This window comes from Arvicola amphibius, chromosome 7 (assembly GCF_903992535.2).
Source record: "Arvicola amphibius chromosome 7, mArvAmp1.2, whole genome shotgun sequence".
Lineage (NCBI taxonomy): Eukaryota > Metazoa > Chordata > Mammalia > Rodentia > Cricetidae > Arvicola > Arvicola amphibius.
In genome coordinates this window covers 67655722-67675974 of record NC_052053.1, presented here as the reverse complement: position 1 = coordinate 67675974, position 20253 = coordinate 67655722, and the positions used below count along the sequence as shown (strand labels likewise).

Genomic DNA, 20253 nt, shown 5'->3' with positions numbered 1-20253 from the left:
CACTTGTGTCTTGAAGCCGGACACATTGTTCAAGTCTTCCCTCAGTTGAGCCCGCATTCCCTTCCCCAGTTCTGCCTGCCCTGCCATGCATGTTGGCGTCTGTTGTCTTGTCCCCTTGTTCCCTCTCTGTATTGTATGTATGTATGTATGTATGTATGTATGTATGTATGTATTTGTTGTGGTGTCAGGTCCCATGAGCTCTTCACAAAACCAGATCCCTAGTCCTAGCCATGTAGGCTGTGCCTTCTGGTGCTGTTTCTGAGTTAAGGAGGATGAACAAATCCCACTACTAGACTCTTACTCTGATTCCACGCTGACACAATGCACAGGGGACTCTTCCTCAACCTGCCTGTTACTTTGATTCCTAAACGTGTGCTCTGGACTCCAGCTTGAACTCAGCCCTCCTTGAATCTCCCTCCTTGATTCCTGAGGTCCGTACCCAGCACAGCTGTCATGCACCTTCCCCACATGGGCAGCCCTGGCCTGGCCTGACTTCCCTGGAGGCATCCATGCTTGTCCTCTGCAGGATAGTCCTCCTGGCGGGGGCCTAAAGAGCTCAGCTCTAGTTCCCCTACTGCCTCTTCTCTTACTACTAACCCCACACTCACCCCTGGCTTCCCTTACATGGTACCAGTGCCTCCCACACCCCAGCGAAGTCCCTTTTCTTGTTCTGGAAGCCTTGGGCCCTTTAGTGTAGGATGTGCACCATTCACGAGGGAACTGGGTGTCAGGCTTGTGTTCCTCCCAGCCCTAGTCTCCTTCTCTCAGCTCCAGGGCTTACTGGACTCCCGTCATCCTTCTTTGCACTATAGCTGCGGTCACCCACTGCTCAGACCCTGAAATGCACCCCCCAGTGCTCTGTGCATCCAATTCTCTGGATACCTAACTACTGTGGCATGCTTGACCTTCTTGTCCTATGTTCCAATTAGTCTCCAGCGACAAAGATTGAGCTCCTGACCCCAGAAGTACAGCCTACAAGGCTCTTTTGAGAGTGTTAGCCTTGACACTTTCCCTGCTCAGGTCCCTACTCAGTCAAGGTTTTTCTTGCCCCTCACTACTGGTTCTCTCTGCAGCCACGCTGACCCCCTGTCTGTGAGTTCAGGCAAGCCCTGAGCACTTTCCCTCTCCTTTCTCTTACCTTTCCTCTTCTCTCTAGTTCTTGCACATAGTCCTCTATCTGAACCCAGCTCCCACTATCTTCTTGCCAGAGGGCATGTCTCAAAACGAGGTGCAGACCAGCAACAGGGGAGCTGATGTAGCAGGAAAGGTAAGATGAGCAGGTCCCCTCTCAGCTGTTTTAAATTTCTGCATCTCACCTGATCCCCAAGCCTTCAGCTATCACTGCTGCCTGAATCGTCTCACTTCTTACAAAGGTCTAGCCTCTTTCACCCTGCCAGGAGAATTCCTGGTTGCCCCTGCTAGACCTACTGATTTCCTTGGTTGATCTGGTCCCCTAGCACTTCCACCTGCCTCAGTACACTGTGGCCACTCAGACTGGGTTCCCACACAACCACTTGCCCTGCTTTCTATAGAGCTAGTGAGTTCACTTTCTCACACTTCATCTGCCCCAGAAACTCAGCCCCACCTTCTTCAGTCACTTTTAGGTACTCAGCCCGATGCCCTAACTACTACCGCTCCCAACTGTCCTGTAGTAATTGCTCAGCCTGTTCTCCAGTCCCTCACTCGGTCTCAGCTCACTGGTAGCTGCTCAGTATGGTGTCCTATAGCCTGGGACCCTCTCCATCTCACAGCCCATCTTCTCTGTGGCTTCTCCGACTGCTCTGTCACATTCCCATCAACCTCAGCCCCCTGCAGTATCTTAGCTCATGCCTTCCATCGTCACCCACCACAGCTCTCTCAGTGCTTACTTTGATTTCATGAGCTTCTGAGGCTTCCTTGACTCTCCAGAATTCTCGCCTACTCTGGATCCCTGGAAGAGCTCATCCTGGTTCCCCACTTTCCCAGCTGCCTCCGATCACCCGTGGCTGTTCAGCGGGGCATACCACACACCCACCAGCTCTTGCTCCACTGTAGCTGTTCAGCCAGACCCCTGTACCCTCACTTGCCCCACCTCCCCTGTAACTGTTCAGCTTGGTCCCCAAAACTACTTCCATGTGCCTGCTCTGTTCTGTAATGCTCAGTGTCCCGATCTCCTTGTAGCTACTCAGCCTGGTTCCACATTCACGCCTTCCCTAGCTCCCCAGAAGTGCTCAGCTGGTCCCCACCTTCCCTAGCACCTCCCGAGCTGCTCAGCTGGTCCCCACTTTCCCTGGCACCTCCAGAGCTGCTCATTCTGAACCCCACACTCCTGCCTTCGCTAGCTCCCCATAAATGCTCAGCTGGTCTCCACCTTCCCTAGCTCCCCAAAACTTCTCAGCCTGGTCTCACACTCCAGCCTTCCCTAGATCCCCAGAACTGCTCAGCTGGTCCCCACCTTCCCTAGCACCCCAGAGCTGCTCAGCTGGTCCCCACCTTCCCTAGCACCCCCAGAACTGCTCAGCTGGTCCCCGCCTTCCATAGCTCCCCCAGAGCTGCTCAGCTAGTCCCCACACTCCCACCTTCCCCAGCTCCCCAAGAACTGCTCAGCTGGTCCCCACATTCCCTTGCACCCCAGAACTTCTCAGCCTGGTCCCACAATCCCACCTTCCCTAGCATCTCCAGAACTGCTCAGCTGGTCCCCACCTTCCCTAGATCCCCCAGAACTGCTTAGCTGATCCCCACCTTCCCTAGCTCCCCCAGAACTGCTTAGCTGGTCCCCACCTTCCCTAGCACCCCCAGAACTTCTCAGCTGGTTCTCACCTTCCCTAGCACCCCCAAACTGCTCAGCTGCTCCCCACCTTCCACAGAACCCCAAAACTGCTCAGCTGGTCCCCACCTTCCCTAGTACCCCCAGAACTGCTCAGCTGGTCCCCACCTTCCCTAGCATCCCAGAGCTGCTCAGCTGGTCCCCACCTTCCCTAGCATCCCAGAGCTGCTCAGCTGGTCCCCACCTTCCCTAGCTCCCCCAGAACTGCTCAGCTGATCCCCGCCTTCCATAGCTCCCCAGAGCTGCTCAGCTAGTCTCCACACTCCCACCTTCCCCAGCTCCCCAAGAACTGCTCAGCTGGTCCCCACCTTCCCTAGCACCCCAGAACTTCTCAGCCTGGTCCCACAATCCCACCTTCCCTAGCATCTCCAGAACTGCTCACTTGGTCCCCACCTTCCCTAGATCCCCCAGAGCTGCTCAGCTGATCCCCACCTTCCCTAGATCCCCCAGAACTGCTTAGCTGGTCCCCACCTTCCCTAGCTCCCCCAGAACTGCTCAGCTGGTTCCCACCTTCCCTAGTACCCCCAGAACTGCTCAGCTGGTCCCCACCTTCCCTAGCACCCCCAGAACTTCTCAGCTGGTCCCCACCTTCCCTAGCTCCCCAGAACTGTTCAGCTGGTCCCCACCTTCCCTAGAACCCCAAAACTGCTCAGCTGGTCCCCACATTCCCTAGCACCCCAAAACTGCTCAGCTGGTCTCCACCTTCCCTAGTACCCCCAGAACTGCTCAGCCGGTCCCCACCTTCCCTAGCTCCCCCAGAACTGCTCAGCTGGTCCCCACCTTTCCTAGCTCCCCAGAACTGCTCAGCTGGTCCCTACCTTCCCTAGCTCCCCCAGAACTGCTCAGCTGGTCCCTACCTTCCCTAGCTCCCCCAGAACTGCTCAGCTGGTCCCCACCTTCCCTAGCACCCCCAGAACTGCTCAGCTGGTCCCTACCTTCCCTAGCTCCCCCAGAACTGCTCAGCCGGTCCCTACCTTCCCTAGCATCCCAGAACTGCTCAGCTGGTCCCTACCTTCCCTAGCACCCCCAGAACTGCTCAGCTGGTCCCTACCTTCCCTAGCACCCCCAGAACTGCTCAGCTGGTCCCCACCTTCCCTAGCATCCTAGAACTGCTCAGCTGGTTCCCACCTTTCCTAGCACCCCCAGAACTGCTCAGCTGGTCCTTACCTTCCCTAGCTCCCCAAGTTCTGCTCAGCTGGTCCCCACATTTCCCAGCTCCCCCAGAACTGCTCAGCTGGTCCCCATCTTCCCCAGCTCCCCAGGAGCTGCTCAGCCTACACTTTACATCATCTCTGCTACAGGTGTTGTCTTGTTTCCTGAGCTTTCAAGGCTTCAGTGACTCTCTAGAATCCCTACCTACCTGGGAAACAGAGGTGTTCAGTCTGGTTCTCCATGCTCCCTCCTTCTTCAGCTTCCCTCTAGCTTCTCAGGTTGGACCCCCACACTCCCACCTGCCTAACTTTCCTGTAGGTCTCACACTGGTAATCCACACTCTCATCTATCCCGGTTCCTCTTTAGTTCCTCAGTTTGGTCTCCCACACGCCCGCTTTCCCCAGACCTGCTGCAGCTTTTTAGTCAGATTCCCATATTCTTTTTTTTTGTTCCAGTTTCCCTGTAGTTGCTCAGCCTTTCTCGCCATAGTCCCAGCTACCCCAGCTGCCATGCAATTGTTCAGTCAGGGCACCTAGGCTTCCACCTGCTCTAGCTCTCCTGCAGCTGCTCAGTCTGGTACCTTGAAATCTTAAATGCCCCAGTTCCCCTGATCTCCTGAGCCTGCCTTGGGCCTCTCAAATGTCCACCCTCCACAACCCACCTGTAGCTTCCTGCCTAGTTCTTGGAGTTCCTTAGACTTCCTCCTGCCAGCCTTGGCTTCTTTCAGTTCATGTTTGGCCCTACTCCTTGTCTTATCTCAAACACTGAGCTTGATTCCCAAAGCCTGGGGAGTCCACCGTCTTTTCTGGATTCCCCGGTAAGCTTAGAATCCCTCTTGGATGAGTTTTGAATTCCTCCATGCCTTCTTTCCCCTTTCAACTCACCATGGGCAGCCTTGTAGGTTTCTGCTGCAGAGAACTTGCTTCTCTGGCTCCCACACTCTGTTGACGCAGCTGATTTGGTCCGACCAGCTTCCAGACAGACCAAGTTCATCTCATAGGTCTGCTGATGTATCCATCCCATCATCTACTTGAGGCCAACTCTGGTTGTTGTCGCTGTGTGTGTGTGTGTGTGTGTGTGTGTGTGTTTCAGGTCCAGGGGCCTGTGCTCCAGCCCATGGGATCCCTGGACCCTGTCTGGTCAACACTCTTCAGGTTGTCGTTTTACCTGTGCAGCCCATGAATCTCCTTTGTAGCGTCTGGTATCTCAACCTCTTCCCACTCCTCCATGGCTTGTCGGTTGTTCAGTTCTGGAAACATCCTCTGTTGGCCCAAGTCTCATGGTCCTCTCCATTTGCACCATCCTTTTCCTGTTGATGTCACTTATGTGAGGGAAATAGGAAGATGATTCCCTCTTTTCTTGTTTTGTCCCATGGCTCCCAGAAGCTTAACTCCGGGTTCTGTCCTCCTTGGAGTTGAACCCAGTTGTCACAAAGGTTTAAATGCCACTTCACAGCCATCTCTGTACAGACTAAGAACAGGATTGAAACTGGGTGGCACAAGGCACTACCTGAAGTTCCCCTTTCTTTAGGGGTTTCTTGTCAGGGGGTGAGGGGAGTACAGATCTGGCTGAGGTTGCTTCACGAGGATGGGTGGGGGTGGATGAAGTAGTACCCTTGAGACCCAGAGGAGAAAGCAGGAAGCCTGGCCATTACCTGCTGCTCTGTGTTCACAGACTCCTTGGGTTCCTGGGCTGGCCAATATTGTTAACTCTGCCTTCATCACTTCCTTCATTACTTCCCTGGAGAGGGAGGCTTCTTATTCAGATTGAAGCCCAAACATGGTGGCAATGTCTTCCTGTCCTTCTCCCTAGACAGTGCTTTCTTAGGGGAACCTAAACCAAGCTGTGTTAGGGAAGAGAAGGGGCTAATGACAGGTGGGTAGAGCACACAATGTAAACCAGATGATGCATGGAAGGAGTTGGAGATCTGTGCTCACATGCAGGATGACATGGCTACAAAAAACCCTGTGCTGGTGGCCAAGAGGGGCCTTTGGCTAAACTTCAAGGGGACGTAGGCAGGTAAAGTCCCTGGGAACAGCTTTTGCAAAGGAATAATATGAACTGCTGATCAGAGATCAGAGACCTCATTGAGCCATGAATCAGGAGGAATAAACCTGCTACAGCAGTGTGGGGAGCATGGAGCAGTGGACTCCAAGGAGAAGAGGAAGGGATGCTTACTTAGGACCCAAGAGGCATGTGTCAGAAGGCAAGGTACAGGTTAGGGAGAGGAAGTGGGCCTGCACGGTCCTGGGGCTGAAGTGGTGGTAAGCTCTAATTTGAGGGGCCCAGGATTCCTAGAAAGAGAGACTTCACTAGGTATAGAGACACTGGCACCACGTAGGAGAAAGCAGGGATCAGTGTGGGGTTAGGGGTAAGAGAAGAGGCAATAGCGGAATGACTACTAAAGAGCTGAGCTCATTAGCTTCCCCTTAGGAAAAATACCCTGCAGAGGGCAAGTCAGGCTAGGCCAGGCCAGGGCTGCCCATGCTGGGAAGGTGCATGACAGGTGTGCTTGATTCCTCAGGAATCAAGGAGGAAGATTCAATGAGGGCTAAGCTCAAATTTAGGAATTAAAGTAGCAGACAGGCTGAGGTCTCCTGAGCATTGTGATTCCTCTGTGGAATCAGAGTCAAGAGTCTAGGAGTGGGATTTGTTTACTCTCCTTAGCTCAGAGCCAACTCCAGATGGATATGAGTTTGTGAAGAGCTTATGGGTTCTGAGAACAGGTACCACCAATCAGGCCGGATACTGTCTTAGTTACTTTTCCATTGCCGTGATAAGACACAGTGACAAACATAACATAAATCATTTATTTCAGGTTGACAGTTTCAGAGGGTTAGAGTTCATGACCATCATGGCAGAGAACATGGCAGTAGGGAGGCAGGAAGCTGAAGCAGTAGCTGAGAACTTACATCTTTTATTTTTAAAAAACAATCTTTTTTTATTTTACATACCAATCCCAGTTCCCTCTCCCTCTTCTCCTCCCGCTCCCTGCACCTTCCACGCAACCCATACCCATCCATTCTCAGAAAGAGTGAGGTCTCCCATGGGGAGTCAACAAAGTCTGCCACACGCATTGAGGCAGAACCAGGACAGTCCCCACCCCCATATCTAGCAAGGATATGGCCAAGGGAATGGGCTCCAGACAGTTTATGTACCATAAATACTGGTCCCACTGCCAGTGGTCCCACACACTGCCCAAGCCACACAACTGTCCCCCACATTCAGAGGGCCTAGTTCAGTCCTATGCAGGCTCCCCAGTTGTCAGTCCAGAGTCAGTGAGCTCCCACTAGCTTGGGTCAGCTGTTTCTGTGGGTTTCTGCATCATGGTCTTGAGCCCTTTGCTCTTATTATCAAACCCTCCTTCTCTTTGACTGGACTTCAGAAGCTTGACCCAGTGCTTAGCTGTAGATCTCTGCATCTGCTGAGATGATGCTTACTGAATGAAGGTTCTATGATGACAGCTAAGGTAGTCATCAATCTGATTTCAGGGTAAGACCAGTTCGGGCACCCTCTCCACTATTGCTTAGGGTCTTAGCCGGGGTCATCCTTGTAGATTCCTGGGAATTTTCCTAGTGCCAAGTTTCTTGCTAACCCCATAATGGATCCCTCTATAATGATATCTCTTTCCTTGCTTTCCCTCTCTGTCCTTCTCCCAGCTAGGTCATCCCCATTCCTCATGTTCTGCTCCCCCTCCCCTTCTTCCCTTTCCCCTTCTTTCATCCGTGCCCTGCATTCTTTACTCAGGAGATATTGTCTACTTCCCCTTCCCAAGGGATCCATGTTTGTCTTTCTTAGAGTCCTTCTTGTTTCTTAGTTTCTCTGGGGTTGTGGACTGTAGGCTGGTTATCCTTTGCTTTATATCTAATATCCATTTATGAGTGAGTACATACCATGTTTGTCTTTCTGGGTCTGGGTTTTCTCACTCAGGATGTTTTTTTTTTTTTTTTCTGATTCCATCCATTTGCATACAAATTTCTTTTTCTTTTTTTAAAATTATTTTTCCATTAAAAAATTTACACTTCCTCCCCTCCTCCCATTCCCCTCCCACTCCCCACTCTCCCTCCTCCCTTCCCCTCCCTCCTTAAGAGAGGGCAGGGTACCCTGCCCTGTGGGAAGTTCAAGGCCCTCCCCACTTCATCCAGACCTAGGAAGGTATGCATCCAAATAGACTAGAGTCCCAAAAAGCCAGTACATGCAGTAGAAAGAGGTCCCAGTGCCAATATTGATGGCTTCTCAGTCAGCCCTCATTGGCAGCCACATTTAGAGAGTCCGGTTTGATCACATGCTAGTTCAGTTCCGGTCCAGTTGGATTTGGTTAGCTCCCATTAGATCAGGCACACTGTCATTGTTTTTAACCGCCGAGTAGCTCTCCATTGTGTAAATGTGCCACATTTTCTTTATCCATTCTTCGGTTGAGGGACATCTAGGTTGTTTTCAGGTTCTGGTTATTACGAATAATGCCACTGTGAGCATAGTTGAGCAAATGTCTTTTTGGTATGAATGTGTATCATTTGAGTATATGCCCAAGGTTGGTATTGCTGTATCTTGAGATATATCAATTCCCAATTTTCTGAGAAAATTTTCTGCCACACTGATTTCCAAAGTGACTGTACAAATTTGCATTCCCACCAGCGATGGATAAGTGTTCCGCTTACTTCTCATCTTCTCCAACATAAGCTATCATTGGTGTTTCTGATCTTAGTCATTCTGACAGGTGTAAGATGATATCTCAGAGTTGTTTAGCTATGCATTTCCCTGAAGACTAAGTTGAATAATTCCTTAAGAGCCTTTTGGCCATTTGAAATTCTTTTGTTGAGAATTCTCTGTTTAGAGCTGTACCCCATTTTAATTGGATTATTTGGTATTTTGATGTCTAGTTTCTTTCTTTTTTATGTCTAGTTTCTTGAGCTCTTTATGTATTTTGGAGATCAGTCCTCTGTCTGATGTGAGTTTGGTGAAGATCTTTTTCCTATTCAGTTAGCTGCTGTTTTGTCTTATTGATTGTATCCTTGGCCTTTTAGAAGCTTGTCAGTTTCAGGAGGTTCCATTTATTTATTGTTACTCTCAGTGTCTGTGCTACTGGCGTTATATTTAGGAAGTGGTCTCCTGTGCCCATGCATTGAAGGCTACTTCCCACCTTCACATCTATGAAGTTCAGTGTGGCTTGATTTATGTTGAGGTTTTTGATCCATTTGGACTTGAGCTTTGTGAATGGCAATAGGTATGGATTCTTGTCACATGTTGACATGCAAAACCTGGGTATTTTTAAGGAACAGCTTTAAGCTATTTAAATTCATAAGGCTATGGGACTTTTTAGGTTTATAAAATGTTTTACATTATTAATATATGAATTTAAAAATAAATAAAAGTTTAGAAATTCAGGCCACAGTATGAGCATCAAACACTAAACACTAGAAACTGGGATGTTCCTATCTTATGATGTAGCAAGACAATGACCTAAGCAATCTGGCAAAGGGCTTGGAGCAGCATCTCAACCTATGGCTCATAACCCTTTGGGGGTTGAGGTGTAGCCTAGGACCACCTGCATGTTGGATGCTTGCATTGCAGTTCATATCAGTGGCAAAATTGCAGTTGTGAAACAGCAACAAGAATGACGTTATGGTTGGAAGGTTACCACAACATGGGAAACTGTTCTGAAGGATCGCAGCATTAGGAAGGTTGAGAATGACTGGCTCAGAGAATGTTTCTCCTTACATAAGTTCTACTCATGCTTAAGGACATATGTCTAGCCTCTTTGTCTTTGCTAACTTTGTTAAACTTAAGCTATTTTAATAAACTAAGTCATATAAAAATTGTTATATTCTGTAATGGTTTACTATGAAAGGATCAGGAATTTTCCCAGTCTCTTTGATCTGTGTTTATGAATTAAAAGTTTTATTTTAATATTAAAAGAAGCTTAAATTCAGAAATTATTATTTTTAAGGCACAAATTTAACAGAGATAAAGCTTTAAACTCCTAATCTTATAAAAACTTATAATTGTAAATTGTTAAAGATAAGTAAGACATGCCAATTAATAGTCACCTTATAAATGATCAAATTCTTTTTTTTTTTTTTTTTTTCCTCATGGTTTATTTTTTTTTATATTTAAAAATTTCCATCTCCTTCCCTCCTCCTCCCCCCTCCCTCCCCTCCATCTCCCCTTTCTCTCCCCTCCTTCTCCCCCTTCCCTCCCCTCCCCTCCACCCATACCTCCCCTCCCTCCCTCTCAAGGCCAAGGAGCCATCAGGGTTCCCCACTCTATGCTAAGACCAAGGTCCTCCCAACTCCCCCCAGGTCCAGGAAGGTGATCGACCAAGCTGAGAAGGCTCCCACAGAGCCCGTCCATGAAGAAGAATCAGAGCCCAGAGCCATTGTCCTTTGCTTCTCAGTCAGCCCCCGCTGTTGGCCACACTCAGAGAGACGGGTTTGGTCGCATGATCCATCAGTCCCATTCCAACTGGAGTTGGTGATCTCCCATTAGTTCTGTCCCACCGTCTCCATGAGTGAACGCACCCCTCTCGTTCCTGACTTTCTCCCTCATGTTCTCGCTCCTTCTGCTCCTCATCGGGACCTTGGGAGCTCAGTCCAGTGCTCCAATGTGGGGCTCAGTCACCTTCCCCATCTGTCACCAGCTGGAGGTTCCCTCACGGTCCTGACTTTCTTTCTCATGTTCTCTCTCCTTCTGCTCCTCATCAGGACCTTGGGAGCTCAGTCCGGTGCTCCAAGGTGGGGCTCTGTCATTTTCTTCATCTATCGTCAGGTGGAGGTTCTATGGTGATATGCAAGAAATTCATCAGTATGGCTATAGGAACTGGCCTTTTCAGGCTCCCTCTCCTCAGCTGCCCAAGGAACTAACTGGGGGCGTCTCCCTGAAAACCTGGGAACCCCTCTAGGGTCAAGTCTCTTGACAACCCTCAGGTAGCTCCTTAAATTCAGATATATGCTTCACTGCTCTCATATCCACCCTTCCTATATCCCAAGCACCCCATTCCTCCGAGCTCCCCCCGCTCTCCCCTTCACACTTTTCTCTCCCCATCTTCCCTTGGCCCAGTCTTGCCCAACCCTCAAGTTCCCAATTTTGCCTGGCGATCGTGTCTACTTCCAATATCCAGGAGGATTACTATATCTTTTTTGGGAGTTCACCTTCTTATTATCTTCTCAAGGATCCCAAACTTATAGGCTCGATGTCCTATAATCATGGCTAGAAACCGAACATGAGTGAGTACATCCCATGATCATCTTTATGGGTCTGGGTTACCTCACTCAGAATAGTGTTTTCTATTTCCATCCATTTGCCTGCAAAATTCAAGATGTCATTGTTTTTTACCGCTGAGTAGTATTCTAGCATGTATATATTCCACAGTTTCTTCATCCATTCTTCCACTGAAGGGCATCTAGGCTGTCTCCAGGATCTGGCTATTACAAATAATGCTGCTATGAACATAGATGAGCATATGCTTTTGTTGTATGATTGGGCATCTCTTGGGTAGATTCCCAATAGTGGAATTGCTGGGTCCTGGGGTAGGTTGATCCCGAATTTCCTGAGAAACCGCCACACTGCTTTCCAAAGTGGTTGCACAAGTTTGCATTCCCACCAGCAATGGATGAGTGTGCCCCTTACCCCACAACCTCTCCAGCAAAGGTTATTATTGGTGTTTTGGATTTTAGCCAATCTGACAGGTGTGAGATGATATCTCAAAGTTGTTTTGATTTGCATTTCCCTGATAGCTAGGGAGGTTGAGCATGACCTTAAGTGTCTTTTGGCCATTCGAACTTCTTCTGTTGAGAATTCTCTGTTCAGTTCATCGCCCCATTTTTTAATTGGGTTAATTGGCATTTTACCGTCTAGTCTCTTGAGTTCCTTATATATTTTAGAGATAAATGATCAAATTCTTTAGTGTGTTCAGGTTGACTTGAACTCAAACCAGGGTTAAGTTCCTCTTGGTGTCTTCTTGCTTACAGACCTCATTAATGCTCACTCTTCCTTAGACCATATCTGAGTTTCTGAAGTCAGGCTCCTCAAGTATCCCATGTGTCCAGATGAATCACTTAACCTTGCTGCTCAGATTCAGGATGAGGAAGAGTACCCCCATGCTGGAGGGTGGCCTAAGTCCTGACCCATATCCATCTCTCCTCACCAACTCTTGAACTAAGGGGAAGGCATTTATCTTCATCATCCCTCAAAGTCCAAGGACACATTCTTGATCTCCCTGACCCTTAAGATCACATGTATGGTGGTAGCCAATTCTGCTGGTTTATGATGTGCACATGGCTCAGATACAGGTGTGGGAAGAGCACTATAACAACACCTTTCATGTGGTCAGTGCCCTTCTTATCCTGTGCCAAGATTGGCTGAGAGGTAAGGAATTCAAGTTCAAGATCAACAGTGGACCCTTCCCAGTTCTCACTGAAAAAATATTCTCTAAAGTTAAAGGTGGGACTAGGGGAGGTGGACTATATGGGGGCTGCCATGGGTCAGGGTACTGAGCTTGGTAAAGCTTTTTACTATAGCAGTGACTGTTGTTCTGACTTCTCTCCTCACAGGAAAGGCTCAGATGCTTCAGGAATACACCATGCCTCCACCCAAGGAACAGATGACCAAGATCAAAGTCATTTTCACCTTCATGATCGTGGACTTCCATCTCAGAGACATTGATACACATTAACATAGTCATGGAAACCAGAGCAGAACTACAGGAACATCCCACTGCTCATGGACTCTGATGGGTCCTTCTTCCTCTACAGAAACCTTACTGTGGACAAGAGCATGAGGCAGGAGGGAAATGTTTTTACTTGCTCTGTAGTACACGAGATCATGCACAACCACCACACATAGAAGACTCTCTCCCAGATAGCGGATTAATGAGTGCAGCACTCAGTAAATCCTCCAATTTCTAGGTGGTGTGGGAGAATTGTCTGTATTCTGTCAATCGTGTTTTAAATAAACGCTGATTGGTCAGGCAGGAAGTATAGGCAGGGCAACCAGATAGAAAGTAGAGGCAGGGCGATGAGAATAGGAGAGTTCTGGGAAGGAGGAAGCCCATTCCTCCAAGTCCTGTCCAGACCATGGAAGAAGTAAGATGTAATCTGCCTGGCTGAAAGGTACTGAGCCATGTGGCTAATGTAGATAAGAACAATGGGTTAATATAAACTACAAGAGTTAACAAGAAGCCTGATGATGGAGGAGTGTCTATGTGTTACTTTCATTATTAATAAAGAAACTGCCTTGGCCCTTTAAAAGACAGAAAATTAGGTAGGAGGAGTTGACAGAACAGAATTGTGGGAAAAAGGAAGCAGAGTGGGGGAGACACTTCAGGCAGTCACCATATGCAGTCACCATGCTTCTCCTCTCTGAGATGGACGCAGGTTAAGATCTCTCCTGGTAAGCGACTACCTCGTGGTGCTACATGGATTACTAAATATGGGTTAAAGCAATATGTGAGAAATTAGCCAATAAGAGGCTGAAATTAATGGGCCAGGCAGTGTTTAAAAGAATACAGTTTCCGTGTAATTATTTGGATAAAGCTAGCTGGGTGGCGGGATGCAGCCCTGCCGCTCCTTCTACAGATTGGCGCTCCAACGTGGTGACTAAATCCACTTAAAAACCTGAGAGGGCTTTAAATAAAGGAGAGAGAGAGAGAGTTTAACATAACTTTTTGCTGTTTGCTAGGACGTGCCGTAGAGAGATTTCCTGTTTCAGCAATAGCAGCAGAGTAAAAGCTGAGTCATTTTAAAACGCGGCTTCCTGGTGCTGTGTCGCCAGTGCAAACTCTGGCTTTAAAGCATTTCAATGGCTTTTATAGGACTGGATGTTTGTGTTCCTGCTCGGGATTGGAAAGAAAATGCTCTGAGACCAGGCCAATGGCTCGCTGCTCCCTGCCTGTACCTGGGCAGATGACGGAATCAGGCTTAGGCAGGCAGAAGAACATGGCGGATTTCTGCTGCCATACAGAGAGATGTTTTCAGACTGTGCAGTGCTCTGCGCATCAGATTTGGCTGTAACTTGGATGAAAAGAGTTTTTGTGCAGCATGCTCAGTCTCAGAGTTAAAATGCTGAGTGCAGCTCCTACTTGGTGGCCCCAGAGCTAGTAGAAAATGGTATATCCTCCATTTTGAAATTGGAGAGAGGTGGAGCCAACATCCAAAACAGCCCGGCGGCTCTGCAGCTCAGAGGTGCAATCGATTCAGAGTCACAAGCGGCTCCGCCATGTTGGACTGGGCGTGGCAAGCTCACAGTACCTGTTTTTGACCTAGGAATGTCACAGCTTAGAGTCTTAAGCGCTTAGCGATGTAAAGGCACAAATCAAACATGTTTCTCGACAGTAGAAAAATTACAGATTCACAATAGGACAGATTCAGACATATGAATGTGCGTAGGCTTGAGACAGAGAAGAAAAAAATATAAAAAATAAAGTTAATGCCTTAACAAAGGGGTAAAGTCTTTAAAGAGACAGAATAAAGTAAAGTGATACAGTAAAAATAAGCCACATAAACATGGAAAATTCAGAGAGTCTGGATTCTTTGTATTATTGTGTTTTCTTTAAAATTTTTGACTGTAAAGGAGCTAAATACAGAGAGACATTTCATTATATGGGCTGCCAACCTAGACCAGAATGGACATCTTAACAGTATGACTTCAGAATTTGGATCTAAGAACATGATGCTTTGGAAAAGAGGGTCTTCTTTTTTTTTTTTTGACATAAAGCTTTATTAAAGGAGAGAGGGAGAGAGAGAAAGAAAAAGAGAGAGAGAAAGAGAGAGAGGGGGGCGCGTGTGCACACGCAAAAGGGGGGCAGTGAGAAGAGAGAGAGGGAAGAGAGCGAGGGTCTTCTTTTGTTTTCACAGAGGATGACACCATATGGATTGCTTCTATCCCAATATGGTATGATAGATCATGCCCTCCTGAAAGGTTGCTGTGAACACCCTCAAAAAATTACTTCACTCAACTGCCGACTGAGATGAACCTGGCACACAGGTTACACCATGAAAGATCTGATTAACAGCGCCCCCATTCAGCAGGAAGCAGTTTGGAGAGAAAAAACTGTGCCCATTTTCCCAAATATTGTTTATAAATGTTCTTTTACATTTAAACGGGGGATATGATATAGATATGAATAATTTATGATATAGATATGAATAATTTGCATTGGTATGGATTTTAAGGTCAATTTTGTTATATGTATATGTATTTTTGATCTTGATTAAGCTATTGTGATTGTGTAGTTCATTTTAAAAAATGTAATGTATAATTAGGAAATATAGGTTAATGGATAATCATCAATATAGTCAAGCTTGTAGTCATGTTAGTTAGATTTTCTAGATTATATATAGAGATATATTTTAGTTAAATAGGCATTCTTCATATCTTTCAAAGACTACAGAACATGGCATTTAAGATTTTTAATAACTTAGGGTTTTTCATGACAATGAGACATGTCTGCTGCTGGCAGCACCAGCTACTTCAAGAGGAAGATGGGCATTGAAGAGGATCCTTATAGAGTTTGATAGCCATATGGGCAAGAAACTGCTCTTGCCTGGACTATTGCATAAACTGGACACCAAGAACCCTCAGAGAGAGGACTGCTGAACTTGCCTAAGGGTGAGATGGTCTTTTGGGGTTTCTGATTCGTGAAAGAGTCTGTGAGACATTCTGCAGGACACAGCAGAAAGTGACTGAACTGTCTTTGGAATTTCCTGCTTCATGGAAATGTCTGCTGGACACTATGGGCCTGAAGGCTGAAGATGGATACACCAACGGTACAGAGGAACTTTGGGTGACTGTCCAGGCAGCGAGTTGTCTCTGTCATTTCTAGAGTTTGAAAATTGCATATTTCTTGTTTACTTAGGTAGTATTATATCCTTCTGGAGTCTTTGATGGAGTTGAAGAATAAATAGATAGTTATAGCTTTCCTTAGTTATGATAAAAGATAAAATAGATCTAAATATTTTAACTGTAATTCTTGCTTGATAACTGTTTTGTTACATGTAATTTTACTATGTTAAAGTTAAAGCCTTTTTTGTTTAAACAGGAAAAGGGGAAATGATGGAGGAGTGTCTATGTGTTACTTTCATTATTAATAAAGAAACTGCCTTGGCCCTTTAAGAGACAGAAAATTAGGTAGGCAGAGTAGACAGAACAGAATTGTGGGAAAAAGGAAGCAGAGTGGGGGATACACTTCAGGCAGTCCATATATGCAGTCGCCATGCTTCTCCTCTCTGAGATGGATGCAGGTTAAGATCTCTTCTGGTAAGCGACTACCTCATGGTGCTACACAGATTACTAAATATGGGTTAAAAGCAATATGTGAGAAATTAGCCAATAAGAGGCTGAAATTAATGGGCCAGGCAGTGTTTAAAAGAATACAGTTTCCGTGTAATTATTTGGATAAAGCTAGCCGGGTGGCAGGACGCAGCCCCGTCGCTCCTTCTACAGCCTGAGCTAATGGGCCAATCAGTTTTATAACTTATGGAGATCCTTGTGTGATTTTCTTTGGGGCTTGCTGGCTGTGGGGTATCGGGCAGGACAGAAACCCCAACAAGCAGTCCCTTCACGTTACACCTAGGGCTACTAATTCCTGTGTATTCCTTTCCTCCACATGAATAAATCACCCAGCACTATCCTGGGACCCAGTGAAAGAATCTTGGTTCTTTCTGTGGTAATGTTACACCTATGTGCCTAGGCCAATGACTGTGGGGATCTAGTTAGTGTCCAAGTCCATATTATCAGACTCAGAGCATTTGTGTACATCTGGCCTGGCCTGAGGTCATCCCTTAATAGAGGGAGAGGTTTGGTCCAAAGGGACTTTCTCCTATGCTCTGCCTATAGCCAGCTGAAGTGCTAAGGATGAACAAGGCCCCCCCCCCCCCCAAGTAATCTTCTAAGGAAAGGAACACAAGGAATGTATAAATTCTGACTCTTTCCATCTGTCCTTGTCCTTTTTCTCTGCCCAACAGTGCCCTTGTGACTGCAGGGTGCTTCTAGCCTAGTTGTACAACAAACCATTAAGCCCTACCCATTCAGCACAGCCCACTCTGCCTCATCTCTCTGGTATATGGGGTAGGGCTGTCTATGTGTGTGGACACTGCCTATCTACCAGACACTAATTTTTGTGCCCCAGAGGGATTGAGGCCAGTGCCCTGGCTGCCCTAGAAGAAGGTCTACCAGATATCCAAATAGGTCTTTAGCCTGACCCATTAGAACCAGTGTACTTAATATCACCCAGTCCGTATAATACCTGTGCTCAGAGGTGTACATGTGTGTTCTTGCCTAGGTCTTCACAGAGTCACCTCACATAACAACCACCTCTGTAGGGTGTTACGATATCCCCAACTGTCACCTCAATATCCACATTTGGGCCATCATAGTCAGTCATAGTTCTCATCTTCTGAGGGTACCTTCACCCATCTCTATACACACAGTCTCTGAGAATCAATCTGTCCCTGAAGGCCTGTCCTCCTACCTTACACAGATGACAGGCCTCCTTCCTGATATGGACCTTCACTGAAGTCAAGGCATCACCAGGCCCAACCTCTGTCATCACTGTGGCCCTCTGAACTTGGTGGTCAAGGGGCAGGCAGAGGGTCAGGCAGGCTGTAGATCTACTTCCTGTTTGGCTTTAGGCCTTCACCTAGGCCAAACGGACCCAGAACTGAGGGATAAAACATACAGGGAGGACTCCTGGACAATCTAGGTCACACCATCAGTTCAGTGTTTCTATTGAACCTAAGAACTAAGCAAGAGCAGTTAGGGAAAGGGCTGCTAGCCCAGAGAGGGCAGAAAGCAGATCTGGCCCTAGGATAGGTCCACCAGCTGAGCTTAGCTTGTCCTTTCTCTTGGGCCTCTCTGATGCCCCACCTTCCACATAGGAAATTGCCTCCAGTTTTCCCTTTTGGAAAAAAAACACCTATTATCCCTTTCTTTCCAGAGCTAGAACTGGACGACAGCTGTGCTGAGGCCCTGGATGGGGAGCTGGACTGGCTCTGGACGACCATCAGCATCTTCATCACCCTCTTCCTGCTCAGCATGTGCTACAGTGCTGCTGTCACGCTCTTCAAGGTTGGCACTGTTCCCCCACTGTCCCTGTGATATCTTATGTTACCATATGGCCCCTGTAGTGTCCTCTTACGTTTCTTGTGTTCCCTAACTACCTTGGTAGCTTCCCCGAACTGTGGCCTTCTTTGTATCATGCCATCCTCACCTTGCCCCAGTGCTACCACCACAGTGTGAACCTGCTTGTCCATGCTGTCTCCATCTTGGTTAGGTGCTGCCTACAAGTTATTGTTTGTCTTTTTCACACTCTGTCCCCATACTTTTCCTACTGTACCCCCAAGCTTCCCCAGAATGTTCCTCATTCTACTCATTCACCATTGCCAAACTGAATCCATGCTATTCCCCACACTGGTACCTACTGTGTCCCCACTGTAGAAGGAGCTGCAGGCAGGCCTGCTTTTCATCCCACCTGGCTCCCAGCTGCCTGGCTAGCTTATGCCCTGAAATAACAACACACAAATTGTATTCTTTTAAACACTGCTTGGCCCATTATCTCTAGCCTCTTACTGGTTAACTTTCACATCTTGATTAACCCATTTCTAATAATCTGTGTAGCACCATGACCTGGCTGCTAGCTCCATGGCATCTGGCTCACTGCCTTCTTCCTCCCAGCATTCTGTTCTGTCTTCCCCACCTACGTATGTTCTGACCTATCAGGCCAAGCAGTTTTCTTTATTAATTAACCAATGAAACAACAGATAGACAGATGACCCTCCTCCATCACTCCACCCTCTGTGTCATGTCTATAAAAACTCCCACATCAACTACAGAGACACATGCTCAATCATGTTAATTGCTGCTCTATTCATGATAGTCACAAACTGGAAAGAGTCCAGATGTTTGTCATCAGATGAGTAGATCAAGGAAGTGTGGTACATTTATACAATGGAATATTATTCAGCTGTTAAAAATGAAATTATGAAATTTTCAGATAAGTAGATGAAACTAGAAAAATATCTTGAGTGAGGTAACCCATATGGAAAAAGATTTTTGCTTAAATGTGGGTGTTAGCTGTTAAGTCTTCATGAGCAGGCTACAAATCATATAATCACAGAGGTAAGGGACTTAGGGGGAGGGAAGGATCCTCCTAGAAAGGGGGAAAAAGAATAGATAGCTATCAATGGAAGGGGCTTAGTGAGACTGGAAAAGAAGAACCAAACAGGAAAGGGGAGGGAAGAGGAGGGTAAGGAACAGAATATGGGCTACAACTAAGGACCATCTGAGGGTTGTATGGAATACTAATATAATGGAAGCATCTTAAACAGGAGCTCTCCAGCTAGGGAAGCAAGAATCAGGTAGGCTAACAGCAGAGCTTCGCCTTGTTACAAGGTAGCCCCCTAGAGACCAACACCAGACACAGTTATACTCTATTAAAAGCCTTTATTCCAGACTGGTGGGACTGCACTCAGGTCTTTGGGACCTAAGTATAGCCCTGAGAATTTAGAACAAGAGGCATTTATTTATTTATCCCTTTACCAAGTTTCATTTTGTTTTCTACATTTATTCTTCTTTCATACATTACATCTGGACAGCACCACAATGATGACTCCTCCAGGACTATGATAACACCACTAAGCTGAAAAACACCACCTAAGGATCGGCTTTGGATGACAGGCTGCTCAGAATAATTTCAAGGTGGCTAGTTGAGATGATCCAGCCTCACAGACTACAGAAGTCAGGATTTGAGACAAACCTTGCACTTTCCCATTATACATAGACTGGACAAAAAGTGATACAGCTACCTCTCCCAGGACTTGATAATTAACACAAATTTTCTTTTTAGGATCCCTGAAAGATAACATTGCACCCAGATAGCAGGAAGTAAATTTAAGAATACAACACCCACATTCCCAAGAGGTAGGGTGGGTAGTTTTGGTCATTCAATGGATTATGGTTATTTGTTATTGTTTGAGGGGGATAATTACAAGTTATTATTGGTAACAGGTTAAAAGCTAAACAAAGCAAAGTTTGTTTTAAAAATAAAAAAGGGGGTTATAGATATGATAGGATAAAAGGGTAGATTATTGAATATACTCTGAAATGAAAACGGGAGAATATAGATATAATAAAATAGAAGGTATATTATTAAATCTACTTTTAAAAAGCAACTACTAGTTTTAAATGTTTTACATTGGATTGTATACAAATTTTGTGTAATGATATAAATTTGAGATTAATTTTGTTAGAACATACTGTACATACATGTTTACTCTCATTCAAGGTATTGTGCCTATGCAACT

General features: G+C 46.7%; 2 gene segments (V, D, J or C); both read right to left on the bottom strand.

Annotated features, from left to right (window-relative positions):
- LOC119819860 overlaps nt 1–20253 on the bottom strand; it is a 719441-nt gene that overhangs the window by 1941 nt on the left and 697247 nt on the right.
- LOC121677273 overlaps nt 1–20253 on the bottom strand; it is a 160450-nt gene that overhangs the window by 88830 nt on the left and 51367 nt on the right.